Genomic DNA, 22159 nt, shown 5'->3' on the forward strand with positions numbered 1-22159 from the left:
CTTTCAGTCTGTGAATTTTTTTTTTCAATTAGGTGTGTTTCTTGTGTACAGAATATTGTTAGATTTTGCTTCTTAATTCATTCTTTCAGTCTATTTCTTTGGATTGTTGAATTGAGGTCTTTAATATTGATGGTTGTTATTGATAAATATTGACTCATCCTTGTCATAATGTTTTACTGTTGTTGGCTCTTTTTTTATTTTTCCCCCTTTTCTCTTTAGTTTCTTGCCTTGCCTGATGGCTTCATTCTGTTGGGCCTCATGGAGTAGTGACCTTCATTGTCTTTTTCTAGCATACTGTTTAGAATTGTTTGGAGTGCTGGTTTGGTATTCCTAAAGTTTCTCAGGTGTTCTTTGTCATGGAAGTATCTAATTTCTCCATTGATTTTGAAAGATAATTTTGCAGGATACAACAGTCTAGGTTGGAAGTTATTTTCTTTTAGCGCTTGAAATACTTCACTCCAGGCTCTCCTTGACTTGAGGGTTTGTGTTGAAAAGTCTGCTTTAATTTGATGGGCTTTCCTTTCTATGTGATTTGTTTCTTTAATCTAATTGCTTGCAGGATTTTGTTCTTCTGTTGGGTTTCTGGGATCTTGACTATTTTACGTCTAGGTGTAGATATTTTTGATCATGGCTAGTTGGAGTTCTATGTGCCTCACTTATCTGTATGTCAAATTCTTTTCCTCTGTTTGGGAAGTTTTCTGCTATCATTTCTGTGGACAGTTTTAAATGTGATTTGTACTTTCTCCTGCTTTTTTGTGGACTCCTATCAGTCTTATCTTATTCTTCTTTGCATCATCTAGCAGCTGCTGGATCGATTTATTGTGGTCCCTTACTATTTTTAAGAAATCTCTGTTTTCATGGTCATGGTCACTAACCGCAATCTATCTGGTATTGTAGCTTCACATTCACTCAATCTACTATGAATACTTTCAATGGAGTTTTTAATCTCCTGGATATCTGTTTGAATCTGTTTCATGGATTCCATTTCTTTCCTATGTTGGGCGTTCATGGTTTCCATTTTTTTCTTATGGTGGGCAAAAATGGCTTCCAGCATGGTCTTGAGCTCTCTATTTTTTTTTTAATCTGTTTCTGTTCTAGAGTCTCTAATCATGTCTTTCATTCTGCTCACCATCTTTGTACCTATCTGGGAAATTATTTCTGTTTTGAATTTTTCTAGAGCCTCATTCATCTGTTTTGTTACTTCCTGTGCTATCAGTTCAGGGTGTCCAGGTGGTTGATTATCATAGTTTTCCACCTCATTTCCCCCAGAATTTGCCTTTGGTGAGCTGGAAGTCTGGGTGTGTATCCTGCCAAGGTGTCTTCTCATTTTAAATTCCGTTGTTGGTGCTGTTTTTTGCTTTAATTCCTGGGCTCATACTTCAATATTTCTTATTGAGAGTATCTTTATTACTTGTGTTTAGAGTCCTTACGGAGTGATTGCTTCACAGGTATAGCTGGTCTTTTTTAGGCTTTGAGTCTCTAATGACTCTTAGACAATCTCGTTTTTAGTATACCAGGGCGGACCACTGATTAGACCAATCACGACACCTTAGCCCAATTGACAGAATTAGCATCAACAATAGCATCAAACACAGCTTAGAAAATGATGATTTGTGGTAGCAATTAATCTGTCACCTTTAACTGCATGGGCTAGGTAGATCAAAATCTAGGGCCAGCCCAAAATATGTGTGTAGTAAATAAACCCTTCAATATACGAAGTTTACCCTTCAGGAAAAGTATTTAGAAGTGGTTGGGGAGGGAGTGATAGAGAAATAGAAGAAGAAAAGGTTAGAAGTGAGGCTAGAGCACACAGGAAGATCACACAAACTGTGGGAAACTGTTGAAGACATCAGGAAAAGATAGAGTGAAAGAAGAGAGACAAGAACAGAACAAACTAACAGCAACAGGGAAGCTAGAAACTGTATTCACCTTCCTATAATAATAGTGACAATCAAGAGGACAGAGAAAAACAAGTCAAAATGGGACAGGAACAGGAACAAAAGAGGGGGAGAAATGCAGAGCAAGAAGGGAGTGAGAGAGAGAGAGAGAGAGAGAGAGAGAAGAAAAGAAAAAATATATATATAAAAAAGAGAAGAGTTTCCCTCAGGATATGTCTCTGTTGTCCTGGTAGACAAGGTGGGCAGCAGTGTGCAGGTCAAAGTCAATTAGTCTCAGAAAGCTAGCTGTAGTCTACTGAGATTCAGGCTGATTTCTGGCTGCAAGGCCCAAGTTGAGGTCCCTGCCCTCCTGCAAGATTGAACTCTGCAAGGTTCTACTGCACGTTCCAGCTGTCCTCCCCCTAAGCCAGTCTGGGTTTCTATGGGAGGTGCTGATCCCACCAACTTACCAACCACAATGGTCCAGTGTGCCTTTATTGAAGAGATTTTCTTCACTTTCCCAGTGGGCTTCAATTTTCATTGAGGAGCCTCAGAGTGGCTCTCTCTGTTGTTCACTTCTGCTCAATCTTCCGGGGCTCATAACCATGGCCTTTATTCGCCCCCCCCGACCCCCGCCACGGTGTGGTCCAGCGGGGCTTGGGCATCCATTTTTGTACTTACTCGGGCCCCTCAGATGTTGGTGGTGGTATGGAGACAAGACTCGGTTACTGTATTAGTCCAAGGTATGGGAAAACCTGTTGGACAGGAGATTGGTAAGATGGGAAGACAGTACATCACCTGGGGTTCTCTCTCTCTCTCTCTCTCTCTCTCTCTCTCTCTCTCTCTCTCATTCAGGGAAAATGAAAAGAGAGACATTTCAGGTTGAATCATCAACAATGTAATTTGGGCAACTCATTAGGAATAGATGTAGTATTTGGAGAGGAAGCGGTAAGATATCAAGCTCTGGGCGGTTACGGGCACTCAGTAAATGTTTGTTGTTTTTCCCAAGAAGAAGAGCTGGGCATAGTTACAGATGTGGATTAGAACACCTTTAAGCAGCAGTAAAACTTGAAGAATGAGCAGCAAATGGGCATGAAAGCTTTATATAGCCAATTCATGCAAAACAACAAGCCCAAGGTTTTGTTTGATATTGTTTATATAGAAAAGCTTCCCAAGAAATTGCCTTCTATTAGCCACTATCTGCTTGTAAGCAGTTACCAGACTGGCCTCTTCCTCCTCCAGCTGCAGTAGAAGCCTCTTCTGCGGTGTCCCTTTCTGGGAAGAGCTGAGGTATTCAGCAACGAACTGCCCTCCTACTGTTAAGTAATGTTCTGTCTCTATAGCACAGTATTTCCGTTGAGCAAAATGTGCAGTGCACTTGGCTGCGGTATTTACTACACATCTGCTTGACAAGCCTGCATGGCAACTCCAAGGCCCAGCTCCAACATGGGAAGTGGTCTCTGATGACTTTGCTGTCATTAGGAGCCAGACTAGAGCTGGGATGGGGTAGGCTTAGCAGCTACTCCACGAGGAGGTCTGGTAGAGTCAACTAGGAAAGTCAAGCAGGGGAGCTCATCAGTATGTGACTGCCTCCTTAGAATGACCCGACTAGCAATACTCTCCAGAGTTACTCAAATAACAGCAGGTCCACAGGATGGGCTTTGCTGTAGTACCAGCCTGGAAAGTAGTAAATTTTTGTTATGGGCTTTCTAGAATTCATGCTAAAGCCACAGTCTGCTTAATGCTTTTTCAATAGCACTCTGTCTCTTATTAATCTGGACCTTCCCCCATCATGTCAGACAAGAAATGTGTTTCTGATAATAAATGCTCCTTTTGCTGCACAGCCATAGTTCATCAAGACCATGGTTGGCAAATTGCTGCAACACAGCATGAAGCTAGGCAATGAAACATAAGACATGTGCCTTCTGCAGTCTGCTACTGATGAATACAGTTGTTTTCTCTCATCAAAACATGAAATAAGCCCCCAAATAGAGATCACACCACATCCCCCCTCCACCACAAAGCACCCAAACCACTAAGTTTTCTAGGGAACTTTGGTTTCCAGTAATGCTTAGATCATAAGTTACTTTTGAAAATGATACTCATGTTCCAAAAGAATCTTTAGGTTCTATAGTGACAGATTTGCCTCATACTGCTTAGCCATATTGATTTGTAGGGGAAGCAAACTTGCTCCAGCAACAAGATAGATAATAAAATTACCTGCATTCTTAGCCCATAAGGAATCTTCTGAGCATGATTTAGCTCCTGTTCATTATAGTCATCAAGAACTAACAGAGTTTTTGAAATGATTAAAGAAAATGCAGAACATAAAATTTACTATGTTAACCATTTTTGAAGTGCAGCATTTAGTAGTGTTAAGTCTGTTCACACTGTTGTGAAGCAGATCTCCATAACTTTCTTTTCTTGCAAAACTAAAACTCTACACCAGTAAAACAGCACCTCCCAATCTCTCCTTCTCCATTCCTCGAGAACCACTATTCTACTTTCTATTTCTATACTTTAGATACTACATTTAAGTGGAATCATACAATATTTGTCCTTTTGCCTTGTTTTACTTAACATAATATCTTCAAGTTTCATCCATGCTGTAGAGTGTGACAGAATTTTCTTCTTTTTATAGCCCAAATAATAACCCATTGTACATGTATGCAACATTGTGTTTATTTATGCATCTGTTGATGGGTATATGGGATTGCTTCCATATCTTCTCTATTGTTAATAGTGCTCCTATGAACAGGGATGTGAAAACATCTTTTTTAAAATTTTATTTTATTGGTATATTTTAGGTATACAATATAATGACATTCATCACTGGTAATTTGTACCTTTACATAATCTCTCTTGGTTCTTATTTTTCCCCCTTCCCCTGGCCTCCCTTCAACCCCTCCATCCCTCCCTATTTACAAAGACTTTGTTTCCATTTTTTCATTTTCTCTTATTAATTCCATTCCTTTCCCTACCCCTCCCACTTCCCCTTACCCTTTGCCCCTTTTCTTCCTATTTCACATTATCTATTATACATTTTAGTCCTTAGTTACACTTTCAGTTTCTCACACCAGAGAAACTATTCGGTATTTACACATGTGTGTCCTGTTTATTTCACTTAAGAGTATTGCCTCAATGTGAATCCATTTAGCAATAAATGTCTCTAATTTCTCATTTTTGATGGCTGAGTAGTACTCTATTTTATAAAAAACCCACATTTTATTTATCCAGTCTCCAGCTGATGGGCTTTTGAGCTGCTTCTAAGTTTTAGCTATTACAAATTCTGCTGCTATGAACATAGGTACACATATATCACTGTGGTATGATTCTTTTAATTCTTTGGGGAAGATACCCAGCAGGGGAATAGCTCGGTCAAATGAGACTTCCAGTTCTAGTTCTTTGAGGTATCTCCATCCTGATTTCCACAGTGGTTGCACCAGTTTACACTACCACCACCAGTGGAGCAGGCAGGGTTCCTCTTTCCCCACAGCCCTGCCAGCATTTGATTTCATTTGATTTGGTTGATTTCATGATAGCAGCCATTCTTTCTGGAGTAAAGTGGAATCTCAGCATTATTTTCATTTGCATTTCTCGAATGACCAGTGATGTTAAACACTTTTTCATATGCTTATTTGCTATTTCTACTTCTTTGTCTGAGAAATGTCTGTTCATTTCAGATGCCCATTTTTGGATTGGGTCTTTAAATTTGGAGGTCTGATTTTTTAAAGTTGTTTATTGATTCTAGATAGTAGACCTTTGAGGAACAGTAGGTGAAGATTTTTTTGCACATTGTGGGATGTCTCTTCACGCTGTTGGTGGTTTCTTTTGCTGTGCAGAGGCTTTTTAATAAGAAGAGATCCCACTTGTTGATTGTTTGTGGTAGTTCACAGGCAACTGAGGTTTTGTTTTTCCTACACCGATGTCTTCAAGAGTTCTACCTAACCACTGTTCCAGCTGATTCAGTGCTTCTATTTTAATATTTAGATCTTTAATCCATTTCGATTTTAGTTTAGTGCACAGTGAGAGATATAGGTCTAGTTTTAATCTTTGGCAAGTTGAAACCCAATTTTTCCAGCACCATTTATTAAAGAGGCTATCTTTCATCCAGTGAGGGTGTTTGGCTCCTTTACTGAGATGCGATGAATGAGTGTGTCTGGCATTGTTTCTGCATCTTCTATTCTGTTCCACTGGTCCTCAGGTCTGTTTCTTTGCCAGTACCATGCTGTTTTTATCATAGTGGCTTTGTAGTATAGTTTCAAGTTGGGGGTTGTGATACCCCCTGCCATGTCTCTGTTGCCTAGAATTGCTTCTGGTATTCTGGGTATCTTCTTGTTCCAAATGAATTTTTGGATTTTTTTTTTCTCTCAAGGTCTGTGAAGTATGCTGCTGGGATTTCAATTGGGATTGCATTGAATCTATATAGCAGTTTTGAAAGTATGGCCATTTTCACCATATTGATCTTTCTCATGCAGGAGCAAGGGATGTCTTTCCATTTTCTGATATCCTTTTCAATCTCTCTTTTCAGAGTTCTATAGTTTTCAGAGAAGAGGGCTTTGATTTCTTTTGTTAGGTTGATACCTAGGTATTTCAGTTTTTTGGATGCTATTGTGAAAGGAATTGCCTGCCCTATTTCTGTCTCAGTGAGTCTATTGTTCATGTAGAGGAAAGCTGTTGATTTTTGTGTGTTGACCTTGTATCCAGCTACTCTACCGAATTAGGTTATTAAGTCTAGAAGACTTTTGGTGGAGTTGTTGGGCCTTCTATATAGAGTTTCTTGTCATCTGCAAATAATGTTAGTTTGACTTCTTCATTTCCTATCTTTATTCCTTTTCTTTCTTTCTCTTCTCTAATTGCCATGGCTAATGTTTCCAAAACTATATTGAACAGGAGTGGTGATAGTGGACATCCTTGTCTTGTTCCTGATTTTAGCGTGAAGGATTTCAGTTTTTGACCATGTAGTATGATATTGGCTGTTGGTTTTTCATAGATGGCTTCTATCAGTTTGAGGTAGAGACCATCTATTCCAATTTTTTGTAGGGTTTTTATCATAAATGCATGTTGGATTTTGTCAAATGCTTCTTCTGCATCTATGGAGATGATCATATGGGTTTTGTCCTTGGCTCTATTAATATAGTGTATTACATTGATTGATGTTTGTATGTTAAACCATCCCTGGATCCTTGGGATGAATCCCACTTGGTCAGGGTGTATGATCTTCTTGATGATCTTCTGCATTCTATTTGCCAGTATCTTATTAAGGATTTTTGCATCTATGTTCATTAGTGAGATTGGCCTCTAGTTCTCTTTTTTGGTTGGGTCTTTCTCTGCTTTGTGGATCAAGGTGATGCTTGCTTCCAGGAATGAATTAAGGAGTATTACTTTCTTTTCAATTTCATTGAAGATTTTAAACAGTAGTGGCAGTAGTTCCTCTCTAAATGTCTTGTAGAATTCAGCGGTGATGCCATCAGGACCTGGGATTTCCTTAATTTGTAAGTTTTTAATTATGTTTTTGATTTCATTGATTCCTATTGGGTTGTTCAGAATTTTTAGGTCTTCTTCGTTCAACTTTGGTAATTCATATGTATCTAGGAATCTGTCCATTTCTTCTGTGTTTTCTATCTTATTGGCATATAGGTTCTTGAAGTAGGTATTGATGATCGTCTGGATTTCTGCTGGGTCTGTTGTAATTTCACCCTTTCCATTTCTAATTGCATGTATTTGGGCTTGTTCTTTCCTTTTTTTTGGATAAGGTTGACTAAGGGTTTTTCAATTTTGTGTATTCTTTCAAAGAACCAACTCTTGGCTTCATTAATGTTTTGTATCATTCTCTTAGTCTCTATTGAATTGATTTCTGCTCTGATCTTTATAATTTCCTCCCTTGTATGAGCTTTGAGTTTGGCCTGCTCTTCTTTTTCTAGAGGCTTGAGGTTCAGCATCAGGTTGTTTAATTGAGCTCACTCTGTTTTCCTAATATGCACATTCACGGCTATGAATTTTCCTCATTAAGACTGCTTTCATTGTGTCCCATAGATTCTGATATGTTGTATTGTCATTGTCATTTAATGGAAGGAACTCTCTGATTTTTTCTTTAATTTCCTCTGTGACTCATTGGTTATTCAGAAGTGTGTTGTTTGATTTCCATGTGTTTATGTAATTTTTGCAGTTTCTTTTGCTATAGATCTCCAATTTCATTGCACTCTGGTCTGATAATATACAGGGGATAACTTTAATTCCTTTGCACTTACTTAAACACTATCTATGAGTGAGTATGTGGTCTATTTTGGAGAACAACCCAAATGCAGCTGAAAAGAATGTGTATTCTGATTTTGTGGGATGGAACACTCTGTAAACATCTGTTAAGTTCATTTGTTCAAGATTTCAATTGAGTTCTAGTATTTCATTACTTTTTGTCTAGTTGATCTATTTGTGATAGTGGGCTATTGAGGTCCCCCACTACTATTGTATTAGTGCATATATGACTTTTCATGTCTGTTAGTAATTGTTTTATATAGTTGGGCACACTAGTGTTTGATGCATATATATTTATGATTGTCATCTTTTCCTCTCGGATTGTTCCCTTTACAAGGATGTAGTGTCCTTTTTTATCTCTCTTAATCAGTGTTGGTTTGAAATCCACTTGATCTGCAAAGAGGATAGCTACTCCTGCTTTTTTTTGGGTTCCCGTTGCATTGAGTATTGTTTTCCACCCTTTAACTTTCAATCTATGAGTTTCTTTTTTAATTAAGTGTGTTTCTTGATTGCAGTATATTGTTGGATCTTGCTTCTTGACCCATTCTGCCAGTCTATGTCTTTTGATTGGTGAACTGAGACCATTAACATTGATGGTTATAACTGAAACATATTGACTTGTCATTGCCATGACTTTTTCTTTTTGTTGGGTTCTCCCCCGTTACATTTAATTTCTTGTCACACCCAATGGATTCACTCTGCTGTGCTTCCTGGGGTTGTGATCCTTATTGTCTGTTCCTAGGATATTATCTAAAATTTTTTGGAGTCCTGCTTTGGTATTCATGAAGTTCCTAAGGTGCTCTTTGTCATGAAAGTGCCTTATTTCTTCATCAATTTTGAAAGATAGTTTCTCCATCAATTTTGAAAGATAGTTTTACATCAATCTGGGTTGGAGGCTGTTTTCCTTCAGGGTGTGGAATACGTCACTCCAAGCTCTTCTTGCCTTGATGGTTTGTGTTGAGAAGTCTGCTGTCATTCTGATGGGCCTTCCTTTGTATGTGATTTGTTTCTTTTCTCTAACTGATTGTAGAACTCTCTTCTGTTGGGCTTCTGGGATCTTAACAATTATATGCCAATGTGTAGATTTTTTTGATCAAGGCTATTTGGAGTCCTATATGCCTCACTAATCTGTATGTCAAGTTCTTTTCCCTTTCTTGGGAAGTTTTCTGCCATCACTTCTGTGAACAGTTTTTTTATGTCATCTGCACTCTCTCCTCTTTCTTCATTGACTCCAATCAGTCTTATGTTATTCTTGTTTGCATCATCTGGCAGCTGCTGGATTGATTTCTCATGGTTCTTTTCTATTTTGAAGCAATTTTTCTTTTCCTGGTCACTAATTGCAATCTTATCTTCTATATGTGAAATTCTGTTCTCACATTGGCTCATTCTGTGGTGCAGACTTTCAATGGAGTTTTTTATCTCCTGGAAATCTTTTTGCATGTGTTTTATGGATTCTATTTGTTTCATATGTTGGGATTCCATCGTGTTCCTCAGCTCCTCTATTCTTTTATCTGTACCCTCTCTAGATTTATTAATCATGTCTTGCACTATGGGCACAATCTCTGCTGTTATCTGAGAAATTATTTCTGATTTATTTTTTTCAGATCCTCCTTTGTTGCCACTTCTGAGTCCAGGTGGTTGAGTAACAGATTGTTCCATCTCCTTTCCCTTTGTGGTTGCTGTAGGTGATCTGGAAGTCTGGTTTTGAGACTTATTTACATGTCCTCTCATTTTGAAGGTGGAGGAGGGTAGTGGTGGTGGTGGTTTCTGTTGGTGCCTGTGCGGCTCATGTCCTCTGGGCTGGGAGCAGTGGAACTGATGTGAAAATATCTTTTTAAGAGTATGATTTCAGTTCTTTTAGTTGTGTACTCAGAACAATTACTAGATCATATGGTAATTCCATTTCTAATTTCTTAAGGAGCCAATATTCTGCTTCCCATTGCAGTTATAGCATTTTACAATCCCACCCACAGTGCATAAGCATTCCAATTTTTCCACATCACCACCAAGAGATTTTTTGACACATATTTTTTGAAAACAATGAATTTTTTTTTCTGGCTATTAGTTGAGAAAAGATGTTTTAGTCAGTCTTTTTCGTCAATACCCTCCCTCTTTTAGTGGATTTAGTTTTTACTGGGTACTTTGCAGGGATCAAATTGTCTCTTAAATGCTTCATCTTGTGCAGAAGTTTATAGGAGACTTTTGCTAGCAAAAAAATTCTTGTGAACTATATAGTGCTGTGTAGTTCTACACTGTTCATGCACTCTTGCCATTTTATTTTTGAAAACAATTTGAAAAACAAATGTGGGTCTAAGTCTGGATTAGCCTAGCTCATCCCTTCTTCCTGTGGAATTTGAATTTCGGATTAGTTTGGGCAACTTTGATGATTGGTAGTTCTAGAGGGAGATGGGGGTATTTCTCAATCTAAGTGCTGAGATGGTGCCTTCTCTCCTCACACGACAAGCTGAATCACATGGCTGATGTGTCAGGCACAGGTCTAATCCTGTTCAATTTTCTCCTCTGAAAAAGGAGAGGCAAGGAAGAATGAGTGACTAGACTTTGTAACTGCTCATTACAGGGGCATTTATTATGCCTTTTAGTATGCAGTATGTTAATAAGCCAAGATATTACAGCAGAGGGCCTATAACTAATCTACTGTAATAAATAAGAGTAATAACATTGGCACTAGTATATTCTATGGATATAACGTGCTGCTTGCAAAGTGTGACATTTTAAATAAACTTTATTCTTGTGGTTTTTAAAAAACACAAAGACACTACTGAAATATAAAGCACAACATTAGTTGACACAGCAATTCCTGCCTCCCAAGATCCTGCTAAATAACCGGAGTTTAAATCTTCATCTTGAAATATACAGCTTTTCTATGATTTTTAAGTGAGTTGTAAAACTTTTATGGAATGTGCCCCAACTTTATTTTTAAAATATTCTCTACTTTTATAGTAAAGGTGACCCAAAATACCTTATGAATATTAGAACATTTTTAATCTATTAAATTCACCTCTCTGAATAATACAGAAGTCTTCCTGGTACTTATATCAGGAGAAAAGAGAGAGTTCTTGAATTGGCTGTTTATCCAAAATTTACTGATTTTTTTGATTCCAGAAGTAACAAAATTTTACCTCAAACAGGCACACTTTCATTTTCTGCTGCCAAGTTGAAAGATTTAGAAGCTAAAGCCAACTAATACACAGAGAAATGTAAATTTTTGAACATCTGTGTGTTAAAATTGTGAAAAGTTCATAACTGCAATACCTAGTTAGTTTCTGGACATGACTCTAAAGCTGCTTTAGGCCTATGGGCTGAGATCATCCCCACACATGGAGAACTAACATGAAGTGCAAAAACTAATTGAGGCACTCAAATGCTTTTTTATTTATTGCTAAATTTCATCACTGAATTTCAATTCTCTGACTACATCAAACCCCTGTACATTTCCCAAAACAATAAAGCCAATTCATTTCCTTGTTCCTTTTTTTTTGGCACCAGGGATCAAACTCAGGACCTTGCTCTTGCAAGACAGGCAGCGGAACCACTGAGCTAAATCCCCAGCACTTTGTTTCTTCTTTCTAAGCTTATGCATGTTAAAAACAGTTGTAATCTATTAAAAAAAAATATATATATATATATATTTAAAAGAAATATATATGTGAGTACATAGATTGGTCTCCAGCTTAAACGATATGTGGAGCCTGATTTTGGGAGCAAGGATAACCAATAGTGTAAAATTGGGAAAACAACAGATTCATTATTTATTTCTCTTCCTTCCCACTGAAATCACATAGAATTACTAGACTCGGTCATAGTGAACGAAAGGCATTAGTACACATTTCTTTCTATGAATTGCCATATTTGGCATTATCCAAAGGACTCTAGTTTTAGTACCAGAATATGAGTTCTGCTTTCTGGAGTCTCATGAAATACCTACTTACAACAATTTAGTCTTCCTATGACTGTATGGATTATGGTAATATCCTCTGTACCAGTATCTGTGAAGGGCAGTGAGCATGGCACAGGACTTACTTTCTCACTATAAATCTACTGAGTGAGCATTAGAATCCTTCTTACCTTCTTCCTTCTCCTCTCCTCTTCTCCTTCAACTCCCAGCCTTGGATTGTTTTTAAGAGAGGAGACCGAGGGATGGGGCAAGCCGCTGAGTGAGAGGAGCAGGCTGCGGGCAGGCGAGTGCCCTGTGTGTCTGTGGGCCATGGGTTGGTCTCCAGGTAGAAAGCAGTTTGGGCAGACTGACACCTTTATTTCCGGAAATATTAAGTAAACAGTACGAGCGGGCACTAGGTGGCGCTGTAGTGGGGGGGGCGCGAAGATCCCATCTCCCTTTTGTTGTTGTATTTTGGTACCAGGGCTCGAACTCGGGTCCTTGTGCTTGCAGGGGCAGGCGGTGGCACCACTGAGCTAAATCCCTGGCCCTGCCATCTCCCTTTTGTCACTAGACCCTTTTGTTCTGAGGAGAAGAGACAAAAATCAGAGTAGGAAAGAGAAGACAAGGAAATATAAAAGGAGGGAAGAGGAAGAAGACAGGAGGAAGAAGCTGGTGAGATCCAGTGCTAGAGAAGTTAGGGAAGCAGCGAGGCCACATTGCTCCATTGCCTGGACCACTTACTTTAGGCTTTGCCTCACTGTTCACACTTATTTCTTAAATATCTTCCATCATAGTCTGAAAATGGTCAAACATGATATTACTTCAAAAAATTTATCGAGAAGCCCAAAATATAATAAAGAGCAAAATAAAAGATAGATAATAGAAGCGTGAAGATGGATTTTTCTCAAATGGAAAGGGGATCCAGAGATGGAGGGAGTGGGGAGAGGGGGAAGGGAAAGGGGATGAAAAAGAATTAAGATGTGTTTGCACTTGTGCCAACTCCACACATGGAATGTAAACATTATGTACTGCAAATATGAACTAATAAAAAATTGTTGAGAAGGCACTTCAAGCAAGGTCTGTATAGCTTATTTCTCAACAATTTACATCCCCTAAAGTGGAAGGAAATATAATGTTCCAAAGCACACACACAAAAATTCTATCTTAATATCATACAAAATATTGCATAATTTATCTTACAAATATCCCTGTCACTTTTGATTTATGTGTACACCCATATAATTATTTCAAAGACTATTTCAAAGAGCTAGCTTGAAGGAGTTTTTGGACTGGATGGATTTGAATCTGGAAGGGGGTTACACAAATCTATACATGTGTTAAAATTCATAGAACTATATACTAAGAGAAAAAGAAATCAGTTTCACTGTAGTGAATTTTAAAAAATAGAATAAATCCTTTTACTGCAGTTATAAAAGCCCAATTTCCTAATAAGATCCAAGTTCTCTCTCTCTGTCTCTTCCCCCCTCCCTCCTTCCCTCCCTCCATCTCTGTCTCTGTCTCTCTGTAATTAGCATAAAGGCCAAGGTAACTATTTAGATCAGTTATTTTAAAAGTGGAGACTTGCTCTATTAAAACGTTAATGCATTAACACTTTTTAAACAACACTATTTAAACACTTGCTGTGGGATTCTCAAAAAATCCCTTCTGGGGAGAAAAGAGTGTTTTCAGAGTATTCGAATGGGCTAAAATCCAAGTCTCTGTTTTCTGTCTGACAGGCTTCTCACTTCTCGGAGCACCAGGGCACCTCTTTTGCGAAGCTGGCTTGGCTCCTGTCCTTGCCCTGGAGGGGTTCGCCATGAGGGTCTCTCAGGCCGGGTCCCAGCGAACAGTACCACGCAATACCAGTGTGGAAGCTCTGTGACTGACTCTTTGTGCAAGTTCAGACAGGAGACAGCAGGGTAACGCTAGCACCTCTGCTCCTTTGAGAAAAAGAAAAAAACAGAAAAGGAGACATTGGTCTCCTCTTAGCTCCTCTGAATACATTAGTGTTGATAGTCCCAAGTACTCTAGCCCACTACTCAACAATCCTCTGAGTCCCAGGAAGAAGGACAGGTGAAGCAGAGAGAGACATCAGAGGGCCAGGGAAGTCTCCAGGTGCAGGGGTGAGAAAGCTCCAGGCTTGGGGCTGAGGCCCACACCCTGGGCCCTGGAGTCAGCAGCCAGGGCAGCTGCTCGGTGATGCTGCTTCACAGGTGCTGAACACAGCTAGACGGCACAAGAAAGAGCTGCAGCTTCACGTGAGGATTCCAAGGCCCTTTTGGGTCATTTCTCTTTTTCCAATTTTTGATAGAAAGCTGATTACAGAAAAACATTTTTTGAGTCTAGGAAAAGCACTAGTAAAATGGAAAATGGATGTATGGCCTCAGAGAAAGTAAAGGGTGATGAGAATAAAGGCTAGGCCATTGGAGTCCTTCACTTTTACTGGGCCCTGCATATCTGCAGCCTAGGGAAACCTATGGATCCCTTCTCAAGATGACATTTTGAAAGAAATAAAATAAATAAGACTACAAAGGAAATTATTTATATCAAATTGTGGGGCTGGGGCCATAGACCCAGGTTAATCAATGGCCTCTGTGTAAACACTAAAGGTGTTGTACAATTAAATATTCTGATTTTCCAAGAAAAGCCAAGAACCCACATTTTAAAAGGAAGTTTCTTGACTTTTAAATGTAAACATAAAGTTTATTTAAACACTGAAGCAGTCCAAGCACCTGTCTGGGTTGTGCTGACTGCTGGTCTAATATTGACATTTGATATTAGAGATGATGCAGAAGGCTCTGGTAAACAAGGAAGTATTACCATCCACATGGTGTCAACCAACAAGACTGGGGACAATGTCATGGCTAAACCAGGGAAAACCTAAACCTGGCTTTCTGTGTAGTGGAAGAGGACAAAACCACGGCAGAGAAGAAAATACCTCCTGTGCACTTGGATTCAAGTTCATAATGAGACTAGTCATTATTTTCTTTGTTTGGGGACTTTAATTTTGGTATCCTGCCTTCTACTATGACTTCCCACAGAGAAACAGATTTATTAAAGTTTGACTTTGGAACTTAAAATCCATAATATTTACTGAAAAACGGATCCCTACATTTCAATAAACGGAAGTCATACCATAAGGTTTATAAGCTATTTTAAAAATGGAGATAATGAAGCATTTAGGGAAGCTTTTCTTGGATGAGTAGCTTCTAAATATTTCATCCAGCATGTGTAGTAAAGAAGTGTAATTTGCATCACAATTATATATGTACATCAAAAGTTCCATGAAATAGTACACATTCTTACTAATAGATATAATTTCTAACTTGTTCTATCGTGTTATCATTTTTTTTATTGCATTATTGTTGTTATTCTACTGTGTTATTCTACTACCCATTTAAAATATGTTGGTCTAAACCCACGTAGTTGATTTTACTTCACAGTACAGGATGAGCATCCTTAATCTGAAAATCCATAACCTGACACTTTCTAGGCACTGACTTGATGCACAAGTGGAAAATTCCACACCTGACTTCACGTGACAAGTTGCATCCAAAACACAGGTACTTTAAAAGCATTGTAACAAATACTTTCAGGCTATGTCTATAAGAAACATTTTGTGTTTAGAGTTGGATCCTATTCCCAAGATATCTCATTCTGTATAGGTAAATATTCCAAAAGCAGAAAAATTCCAAAATCTGAGACACTTGATCCAAAGCATTTTGGATGAGGGCTACTCAGCCTCTCCGGCCAGCCATGCTAGAGGCTGCCATGCTTCCTCTAACCTGGGCACGGGCTTAGTTCCCAGCTCCTCCCCAACTGCTCCAGAGCCTGAAGACCCTAGACTAGGGCCTTCACTTCTCCTCTAGAATTGTACAAAAAATAGATATGGAGTTTGCTACCATAGTCAGCCTACTTCCTTCATTCTTTAATTTGTCCACTCATTCATTTTTCATTCCTAATGTCATTCACTCAGGAAAACAGGTTGAATATTATGTTGCAGACACAGGTGTGTCTTGGGCTACAGGCATATAAACAGATGATTAAAATGTCATGCATTAAGAACTGAGAAGGGTATCCACAGGGAGTGAAGGTGCTATCTTACTCCCAAACACAGGGTTTTGACTTTGCCAAAGTTTGTCACATTTCATTGTGACGCTTTGTAATGACAGCAAGCCGCAGACTTAATCCTATGTTTGGAATACAGAATTCTCAAGATCAGTCTCACGAAGAGACTCTTCTCCCTTTGAAAACTCAAAATCAGAATATCATGCAGTGTTAAAGTTAGGAAGAAGCTAAATTATGATAAATCCAGTTGCTTCCATTTATGGTAAGAACAACAAAGCCAGTGACCTGCCCACAGCAGGTGGGAGCCAGGCCTGGAAGCCGGTCTCCTGTCTCTTGCGCCCGATGGGGAATTATTCCTGTCACAGGATTGGAGACTTTGGGGTTGGGTGGACAGGGCCTGGGTAGGGATGCAGGGCTTCCTTTGTCTCTAATTTCCCTTTGCTGCTTCCAGTGTGGGCCAGAGGAAGGTTCCCTGTCACATGGTCACTCACTAGAAGATGGCTTCTTGTATAGAGTTTGGAAAAGGGTGACAGGTCCTAGGGTCTTTTATGGAGTCTTTCTTGTTCAAACAACAAATTGAGTTGGCAGGGGCTTTTGAGAATCACTTTCCGAGCTCTGGATTTCTTCCCTCCGTGGGCCTGGTGAAGAATGCTTATTTAATGTGCTCATTTAACGTGCTACAATTCTGTCTAATTTCTTTTTCTGGTAGCTGAGAATGCAGCATTGTAAGAACTTTAGTGTGCATAATAAATCACCTGAGAAACTTGTTACACATGCGAATTGCAAGGCCCATCCCCAGATATTCTTATTCTTAGGTCTTAGGGAGAGCTCAATTTCAATAACTTCCTTGTAAATGCTGATATAGGCATTCCTCGGAGCAGATTTTTTAAAATATAGGAATAAGAGAAAGGCTATGAGTAAACCAAAGACCTGAACTCCTGAGCTGTTCTTTCTTCTCCTAAAACTTATTTTAAGATAAAAAAAAAAAAGTCTTCTTTCAATTAAACCACGGAAATAACTTGGAATATTCTCCCTCCCTCAAAGTTCCAGGAAATAACTACAAATTAACCTGTGGAGGAACAGGATTGGGATGTGAACTGCAAGGGAAAAGGCAATATTAGAAATCATTTCCTGAGCCAAATGGACCCAAACCCTGGGGGGAAAAAAAATGGCAAGAGTCTATGAGGCAATTTTCATAGTTGTCACAAGGTGGCGACCTTCTGCATCAATTTGAAGAATTCTGCGCATTATCATCCATTTCACTTATTCTCAATATTAAATACCTCATTAGTTTTAAAAATGAGTTAATTTTAAAGATGCAAATAGAAATGATTTAACAGGAGAGACTTCAAACTCACATTTCAATCAAATACTGACATGCTTTACGTGGAGGAATTTGGTGAGATTTTCATATTAGTTGCCTATAAAAAGATAAGTATCTGTTTCAGAAAAGACAAGCAACTTGGCAAAATGAAAAATGTCAGTCAAGGAAAGTGTCTCAAAGGCATTCAAAAAGTTGGATATTTGAAGAACCAGAAGGTGCAAGTTTGGTCATCAAAAGATAAAGCCACAGCACCTGGTAAATTTCCTTTTTATTTAGTCTGTTGTCAGGACTATAAAATGAAAAAGACAGGGAACAAAAACTCTGGATAAACATAAGAGCACCAGGGAAGTTGTGGACCACAAATGACAGGGCTTTGGCTGGTTCAGATGGGAGGCTTTCTTCCCAGGAAGTCCAAGTGCTTTGTAGACTACCCTGACTGCCTTTCGGACAGCAACAAGGGAGGGAAACTAAGTGGTTGGAGAGCAGGAGGAGGGTAGGGCTCGAGGACTCACCACAACACAACCGCAAACCAGACTGCTCAGCCCTGCACCTCTGGGAGGCTGAGAAATGGGTGAGGTCCCTGTGGACCTGCAATCTCAAGGGTGGAGCAGCCAGTTGGGGTAAATCATGAGGCTGAGGGCATCCTCAGGGATGGGCTGCAAAAGACAGTGAAGGCCGAAGACTAATAGAGTGCAGGTGACAAGGTTGCTGAATTCTTAGTGTGCATTTGGCCCCTCTGCATACATCTGTACAAACTTAGTGTGGAGAGCAGCCCTGGCCAGAGCCTCACACCAAGGAATTCCTGGACTCATTTGAATGCAGGAACAACGTGCCTAGAGAGATCAGGAGAAGGTGGAGTGGAGGCATAGAAGTCACATCCTCATGTTTCAAGGGCATACAGAAAAGTTGCTGCCACATCCAACCCTCTTGTTTCAGGTTCTCTTGGGAGGAAAAAACCCTGGAAGGGCAGAGGACATCAAGGACGGAGGCTGAACCTTTCCTTTTCCATTGTTTCTCCCATTGCGTTCTTTGTCAGGAGAGGAAATGGTGGAAAGGGAAAAGCTCCTGTCAAGAATGACAGAAGTGAGGGGGCCTTGTCTCTTAGAAATCTGGAGAGTGTAGGAGAGATTCCTGAAGTGTTTTTCTTTTTTCCTCTTTCTCACCCTCACAGAGAGGCATTGGGGCTGTGCATCCCTTGTTGCTTGGGCTGCTTTACTAGAAATACACCATCAGTTCTCAAGGAGAAAAGAGGATATCACAACACATGGCAAGGGCCTCATGGACCTGCTGTTTTGAGGGACAACTGTCCTTTGGTTATTTGTCTGGGCCAGCTCACTGCAGGGAAATGCAGATGAATTCACATGCAGCAGCACGTGCATCCCTATGACCATGTCGCATGGAACCTTCTCTGGTGCTGATTGGTGGGTAGAGGAGATACTTGTGTGGTGTGGAGCCGGGATCCTCAGCAGGTAGCCCGCTTGGCAAGACCAACTTTCTATTGCATTAGGCAGCGCTCCAGGGACATGGGCTGCCCACAGCTGGACACACAGAGAGCACAAACCTGGCCAACTACTCTACAACTGCTGTTTCCTGTTTAATAGCCAATGCATCAGGTCAGGTGGAGCCAAGCTGCTTAACGAACCTCTCCACTAAAATCCTATCCCACAGTGAGCACGCTAAATGCCTTATCTTTGGGGTCTATCTCACTGACCTGGGCTTATTGACAGACTGGCACAGTCAGCTCTTAGAGCCAGGAATAGAGAATCATAGAGGGGGTAGGTTTTAAGAAGCAATTTCTTGATGTTTTTGTTTGCTCCCTTTTATTTTGCATGGTGGACTTCATGTAGGAAGATGAGAATTCTGGCCATAGGGAGGTAAGTTGGCCCGGAATCATTTTCTGAGGAGTGGGAGTGGGCTTGAATGTTTGAGACCACTGTGTCTTGGGGGCCCTGGTTAATGCTCCCCATCATGCAGGAAAGCAAGGAAGAGCTTCCTGCAGCTGCTGCTTGTGTACACACCTCTCCTTCCGCTCAACGCGCCCACACACAAGAGTTAATTGGAAATGGGTGCTGTATTAAAGGAGACTCCACTGAAGGTCTGAATGGTTCAACTAAAAAATAAGTGATAAGGGAAATTTACCTTCACATATTTAGGCATATTAAACACTCAATTTAAGCTAATAATAAAACTAAGTGCACAGTTCTCAGATCAAACTCCACTAATCAAGTTTTTCATACTTAGATTTTATTAAAAATAAAGATTTCCTTAAAAATAATATTTCTTTGAAGCAGATACTGTGTTGACTGGTAGTTGTTTCCAGAATCTTTTTTTTTTTTTTTTTTTTTTTTAAGGTTCCAGAATCTTAACGTTTAGTAGCACTTTAGAGAATTAGCTGCATTGCTTTCATTTCCAACTACGGTGCCTTTGAGTTCTGTCTTGCTGTGTTACGGTTCATTTCTGGATTTCCCTCTGAAGCCTCAGGTGCTCATGGGTGAGGCTTCAGGGGGTCGTGATACTCATCCATGGATGAGTGCACGGATGAGTTTTAGCAAAGTGTGCTGTTGGGAGGAGGTGGGTTGTTGGGGGCGTGGCCTGGAAGGTCCCTCCTCCCTTGATTGCTCTTACTTTCCACCACCATGCCGCTTGCTGTTTCTCCTCTGCCATGTCCCTCTGCCTTGGAGCCAGTCAACTATGGACTGAAACCTCTACAAACTGTGAGCCAAAATGAACTTCGTCCTTAAGTTGTGAGTGTCAGGTATTGTGTCTCGGCAGCGAGAAAGTAACTAAGACAGGCTGTTATGTTGATATTAGCCTGACAGGAAACTTGGTAAATGGCCAATATGTTGAATTCCTTGAGGAAGCCACAGAATTGCCATATATAGTATTCCCTTCACTATAAGTGAGTCATGATATATTATTGAAATCAAGACACCTTTGAGAATCACAGGAAGCACTACTAACAATTATTGCAGAAAACATGTGTAAAGTAGGACCTCCTTACCTATAAGGAAAGGTTTTTTTCCTTCCAAGTTATTTCTCAGAATGGAGGGAGACATAGATATAAAAATAGATATAGTCATAAATATAGACAGTATTCAAGTTCTCATGAAGTTTCTCATAATTTAGATGATTTCAAGTTCACTTTTAATGTACAAAAAACAACAAAACATTGTTAAAGAAGATTCATTACCCTGAAATTATTGAATCACTGCTAGTTTTACATTTTTATAGAAAGTAGCTAATAGACATGAGATTTAGAAAGAAGAATAGAAATTTGACACAGACTTAGTAATTATTTTGAGAATACTCCCTCAAACTTTCAAATTTGGATTTTGCAAACACTTAAAAAAGCAAAAAGGAAAGTGATAAAGTGATTGCTTTGTTAACTTACAGAGTAAGTAGAAATGCCTACTATTACAAAAGCTTATGGTTGGGAGAAAGTTTTCAGAGACATTGTCAAATATGATTTCAAAAAGGGCTGTCTTTCATACTCCAGAAGAGAGAAGATGTGCTTTGGCCAATTCAGTAAAAGATAAAAAATTTGCCATTGTGATAAAGAAGGCACTGATGTAAGAAAATACATGTGGAGTATGAACAAAATCATTCTGAATTAGGAGATTGGAAAACATTCCAAATTAAGCATTATTTTCTAGGATATATGACTATAAATATTAATGTAAAATTCAGTTAACAAATTATTATGAATAGACATTTGAATATTTCATCCATATCCCTAAGAATTTATACACTGTATTAAATTGGCCCCACGCCTTTTTTTTGGATTTTATGAGGAATCACTTGTTTCTGGTGTCCGCTTTCATCTAGGTCATAGTCCATTTGTGCTGCTAGAACAGAATACCTGAGACTGAGTAATTTATAAAGAAGAGAAGCTGGTCTCTTACAGTTCTGGAGACTGGGAGACTAGATGAAGCACCCACAGTTTTGGTTGTCTAGTGAGGGTCTTGTGTCTGCTCCCAGGAAGGTCCCTTGAATGCCAGAGGGGATGAACCCCATGTCTTCATGTGGCAGACAGAAAAAGGGCAAAAGAGCCTCATGACTCAATCAACTCACAAGGCCTGCACCTCCTAATACTGTTTCACCAGGCATGAAGTGTCAATACAAATCATTGAAACATAGCACCAGGCATATGTGTACTCACTGTATAGGTTTGGGTTCTGTGCAGGGGTGTCGAGGCAGGTTCCTGAGGTGAAGACTGGGAGGAGAAGTGGTTCTTCTGACTTTCTGCCTGGGGAGAAAATTCATCAGAACTCCAGGTAATAGAACAGGGTTTGAGCCTGTGTGCTGTGTCTTTCTTATCCCACGCCTATTTGCTGTCTTACAGAATAACTGCCACCATAGGCAGTAAGAGATTGTGAATACAAGCAGATCCTAAAGATTGGTAGATGACTGCTAGGGTCTTTGCAACCACAATTCTCTCCTGGCTATGACAGACAGGAACGGTCACAGTTCTCTAAAAAGCATGGACTCAAGTGCTGACCTACTTTGTTGTTAAGGTGTCCTGGAATCATTATTAAAAGAAAGCCACTGTGGACCTGAAAAGGAGGCTGTGATGGCCCGGTGTCTTCTGGTATCTCAGGAGCACAGCATCTGGTTGGGGTTGATAGCCGTACTCTTGAGCTGACCAGCTCTGCAACTTCAGGTTCAACTTTTCAAGGGAGTTAGAGGGATTTCTTTCCAGAGAGGATGATCCTTATTTTATGAAAATAAAGAGAAAAA

Source organism: Heterocephalus glaber, unplaced genomic scaffold (assembly GCF_053883595.1).
Source record: "Heterocephalus glaber isolate CG9 unplaced genomic scaffold, H.glaber_assembly_v1.0 deba00000347, whole genome shotgun sequence".
Classification (NCBI taxonomy): Eukaryota; Metazoa; Chordata; class Mammalia; order Rodentia; family Bathyergidae; genus Heterocephalus; species Heterocephalus glaber.